Source organism: Gadus macrocephalus, chromosome 1 (assembly GCF_031168955.1).
Source record: "Gadus macrocephalus chromosome 1, ASM3116895v1".
NCBI lineage: Eukaryota > Metazoa > Chordata > Actinopteri > Gadiformes > Gadidae > Gadus > Gadus macrocephalus.
The window spans coordinates 12101703-12107307 of record NC_082382.1 but is presented as its reverse complement, the minus strand read 5'-3'; positions in this window follow the sequence as shown (position 1 = coordinate 12107307).

Here is a 5605-nt window from a genome sequence, read left to right as displayed (position 1 = left end):
GGCTACCGCGAGACCCGCGGGGGCAGCGTGTATCCGATCGGGGCCGGGCTGGGACGGAGCAGGTGGGGGGGAGGGGGAGGGGACAAGAGGTCCTCCGCCCACAGGCTGCCGTGCCTGGGCGCGGTGCCCGGACACGCGGCTCCGGGGTAAACGTGCCCTGTTTGAGAGGAAGACGTTGCTCAAACAAGAGGCTCGACGGAAGGACAAGAGGATAAGATAAGGACTGTTCCGGAGAAAAATAGAAAATGAAGGAATGCAGAGGGATGTATGTGAAAGGAAAGGAAAGAGTGGAGGGATAATTCTCACACAATAAACTGTTGTTTTCGTGGGTTTCTTCAGTTCTTCTTCTATGGCCAAAACAGCCATCGATGGTATGTAAGAGACATCGATTTTTTTCTTTTTCACAGAGGCTTGTTGACACCTTCCATTGATCCGCACACTTCTCCCCGGGTAAAGATGCATCGATTCTTTGTGCCTGGGGTAAATATAGACTCAACCTAACCCCCCACTTCCCCCATCACCCCCACCATACCCGCACCATCCACCGACACAATCCCACCTGCCCACCCCCCCACACCCCCCCCCCCCCCCACACACATATACAACGCATCCACCTCCTGTAGAACAACCGTCAGCAGAAAACGGCTTGCGCACCACAGAGCCTTAATGACACCGGTGTTTTTGTCAAAGAGCAGGCGAGCTTCTGAATAAGTTACTCCGGACCGTCCGGTGGAATATATCTAAAACGAGTTGCCTTTCTGTTTTTGTGCTGACACCACCCCCTGGGTGTAAACAAACTGAGAGTCTGCGGGAACCTGAGGCAGTGCAAGGCAATGTTTTCAGTGATAGCTTCAGCTAGGGCTGTTGTGAGGCTTGTAACAAAAGAGAAGGCAGTGAAGAAAGCCCACCAATTTTAGGGTACAGCTAGCATTAATGGCTGTTAGTAACATATTACTCGCCTTGTTATGGCAGAGAAAGTCTCTTTATTTAACTACCAAAGGTTTTTAATATTACATATGCAAATGTTGGTAAGTAAAAAGAAAAAAATAGGAGGAATGAACACATGTCAAGAGATATAACAGTACACTGCCTATATCTGTCACTAACGGCTGTTTCTGCTCTCCGCAGACTATAAAAATGCAATAAATTGCATTGCACATAAAATGGCAACAAAGAAAGAAGTCCCGAGAGTGTTTTGTGCTTCTGGAAGTCTACCATAGAACATGTCATAAAAATGTCACTTATACCTAGCTTAGGCTAAGCGAAGCGTTATCCTATTTGCACCGGTCATGAATTCAAACGACAAACTCGAAGGCTGTGTCGGTGCTTATTCCATTTTGGTACGTAGCTAAGCACCTCCTGCTTCTGTATATTGTTCCTTATGTATATATAGAGTTTGTTTTTAACTGTAATTACAATAACTTGCATGCCTGTGTTTCCAGAATGTTGTGCACATGTCAATATGCAGTATCAAAAGTATATGTTTACATAATTAGTCAATGTCAGACATAATTAGTCAATGTCCAGTAATGTATGTTTCAATGTGAGTTAATTTCCACAGTGTTAAACATCTTACTCACTTTCATTTTGCCTCCGACTTCTTCTGTTGTAGAACAGAACAACTTTGTCCTAGAGAGAACAGACAGAATGTTTTATTGCTGAAAAAAGCAAGAAGAAGAGCCCGGCAATTTCAGCTAAACCATTGTTTTATTGGACATTAAAGCACTCCTTGGATTAAGATATTTGATACATCGTGGCCGTCCTTGAAGCGGTATTAACCGAAATTCCCCTTCCAAGGGGGACCATACACTTCCATAAACAAGATGATTATATTGACAGTTATACTGATGAAGTGAGAGCCCTAAAACAAATGAAAAACACTCGCTGTTACTTATTTATTGCTGTTTAATTATTACGACATTTTGTTGGTGGCAGGAAATTTTTATGTTCATCATTCTGATGCCCAGAAAGAAACTTTTTGAAATGAAAACAATACTGTCAAATAAAATGTAGTTTTTGTCTTTTAGTTCAAATTTGTGTGTTTACTTATGTAGCACCTGTGCTCTAGTAATCTCTCTCTCACTCTCTCGCTCTCTCCCTCGTGCTCCCCCGCTCCCTGTCTCTCGCTCTCGCTCTCCGTCTCTCCCTCTCTCTCTGGAGCGTGTTCAGAAAAGCATTTTCTGAAACAGAATGGAGAACTCCCCCCCGAGGTGTCTGCTCGCTGCTCTGCGTACGTTTACCAGTGATTAATGACTTCTCCGCTCCACTGACAGACACGGCAACAACAAAAGATTCACAAGGCGCGAGGAGGGAGAGAGAGAGAGAGAGAGAGAGAGAGCAAGAGAGAGCAAGAGAGATGGAGAGAGGAAGAAAATAAAAAAGATTCCAAAAGAAAAACGGGAACAAAGAGCGTACTGTAACCAGGGAGCTGAGCAGGGAGCCGGTGGCTTCAGAGAGCTCTGACAGCGACTAAGACGGAAAGACCTTGTTCTTGATTGAGAGAGAGCGGGAACAAGATAGAAGAAATTGTGTTCGGGAGAATAATATAGGGGGTGGAGATAAAAAAAAGAGCGAAAGAGTGAGAGAGTGGGAGGGATGCGTCATATAGGGGCCATGTAGGATTAAGGGGCTTCTGCGTCTGTGTTTCGGTCGGCTCGACTTCCCGCAGTACGTATGTAAGTGGCCTCTCTCCTCCCCCCGACTCTAATACAGCCTCCTGGCTTCTGATGCTTTCAGCCCCGGCAGCACCAGCACCACAGTGCTCCAGTCCGCCCATTTATCCCACTCCACTCCCCCTGCTGGGAGACACACACCACTCCATCAGGGACGCATGGAGCACACACACTCGCCAACAGGACACACAAATTACACACATCCACACACACACATAATACCCATGCACACACACACATGACCCGCACATGACCATGAAACATATACACACATGTACACACACATGACACACACAAATACACGACACACACACACAAGAGACACACACACACATACAAACACACAGAGCCACACAAACTAACTAACACACACCCACACACAGAACCACAAACATACTGAGACACACAAACACGCATGATCCACATTAACGCATGAACACACACACACACACACAGACAGAACACAAACACACAAGACATGCGTACACACACATCAACCAAAATGCTTATGCCCCACAGGCACATGTATAAATCGCCACCCAAACAGAGTCGTGGCTTTGAGTTGCGCGGGTGTTTCTGTGTGAATGCGCACAAAACACACAGCAACCGCACGCTATCACGGGCTAACACGCAAGCAGATAGCTGGTCCATCCCAGGCAGCAAACAAAAGGATCAGTATTGTGCGCTCGCCGCGGCGCCGCCTTTGTACAAACTCATTGTTAGGGGGCTTTATGTGTTTGTTTGGTAGCATTTCCGCCTTTATCCCTCAACAAAGCGAGGAATAAAGGCTAAGCCAAGTACAGGACTCCATCTTGGGTTGTTTTATTGTTGCAAACCTAGACCAAGAAGGGAAGGGAAGAAAAGGCCGGGCGCCACGTCTCAGCGTTACCACCCACTTCCCGGGCGCAGGGGGACCTCGGTGCATGGAACGCGTTATGTGTTGTAAATTGCATGGAACTCGCTTTCGGGGTCAAAATATTTTGGCCGAAAATTCTGACAGAAAACATATGTGTGTGTGTTGGTGTGTGTGTGTGTGTGGGGGTCTAACGAGTCTTGAGTTGTGTTTAGTCTTGCATTCTTTGTGTGTTGTCGGTTCTGCAGAGGGCCTCTTCTTGGCAGGCGAGACACTCTGAAATTCAAACACACACACGCACAACACACACACACACACACACAACCGATACGCACACTCCCACACTCACAATCAGCGTTGACTGAAAGGACATTATACATTCATTAGGCACCGAAAGCTTGCATGTAAAATGGCTGCATCCTGTGCGTGGGGCACGAAGCGGAGAGGACTAGCGGGGTTTAAATATTGAGGAAGAATTCTGTTCTCGCTCTCGGTCAGCCTGCTTGGCTGGTTGGCTGGCACTGGAACCAAATGAGCTATTTTGCTCTTCTATACTTTGCTCCTGTCATTATAAAAGGAAAAACACATCATGACGTGCTAGATATGCGCTCCAACACAATCCATCTACATGCCAACTTGAGGACCATATATAGGCTGTGGCTCATGTCCTGGCTCATACCTGCTCGGAACATTGGAGTCCGATGTCACTCTACTCTTATGAAGGGGAACATTAAAGGTTTTAGTTTGAAATAACCAATTTCTGGGCTATTTCTGAACGGGTTTCACATGCGATGCTGGTAATAGCGAGAGGAGCAGTGGAAGAGACATGGGGGCATTACGTTACGCCGTACATACTAATGGAGTCTGTGGGGGTTCGTGCTTCTGTCTCCTTTAACCGGTCACGGCCATTAGCGGTCCCGGGGGGCCCTCATCTGACGAGTTTGAAGGGGCGCGTTTTCCCGAGAGATTCAATACACGTGGCAAGCACATGAAGAAATATTAGTATCTCACATGAGGAGGTCATGGCACGGGGAGGCGAGGTTGTTAGTAATGGGACTGCACTGGTGGTCTGCTCCCTGGTGAATCTCTCTCTTTTTCCACACAAGTATACCAGATTCATTCTGCTGTAGTCCAAAAGACCGACCACCCCACGCCACCGGATCTCAGCTTCCACTGATGACATTTGCCTGATCAATATAATTACTATTATCAGCACAAGGAAATGCATTCTTACACAGTCTCCAGGCATGGGGAGGGAAACACATTATTAGTGTGTCTATTTAATTGCCATCGTTCAGTTTTGTCAGGCCTCCTTGTGAATTCATTGAACCGAGGGCCTACAATGTCATGTTGCACTGCTCCCATTGTCTCCGAGATATGACAAATAAACACACAATCTCGCGCTTCTTAATGTGCCCTCGTTTTGGTGCTAACAAGGTCAAGTAGAGATGTTGAGTTTCAGTCTTGTGTTGTACTCTATTTGTCTAAGCCTCACCCATGAACCCACACACACACTCACATAAGGCACATGGTAACAGAGGAAGCAGTAAGTGGGCTCTCCCAGGGTTTGGACCATATGAAATTAAACAGTAAATCATATCTACCCAAAGACACGAGGGTTACGTGTGGGTCAAGGGCAGCAGTGCTGAGCGCCGAGGCTCTAGAAGGAGAGGAAGACGACTTTATGACGGAGATAAATAACCTCTTAACAAACAACCTCCTTCTGGACCCCAGGAGGCCAGCCCAGGAGACCCCGCGGATCAGCCTCCGCATCAGGGGGACATTTGGAAAAGAACATACTCCTATGAAGACGTCGGGAAGATAATAGGCAGGGAAATTGGTGGAACCGTTGGAATTGGAAAAGGGAGAAGAGGACAATGCAGACTAAATAAATTATAATTCAGCATGACAACACTGACAGAAGGTCCTCCCCCCGTTACAATGGGGACAGGTTAACAGACAGCTCGCCAGCCAAAAGGCCTGACAGACATATTGACAGGAAAAGAAGTACTACAAGCAATGAAAAAGTAAATCCAGCAGACGAACTGCAAGACAGACGTGGTGGCGTTTCCCTGTCACA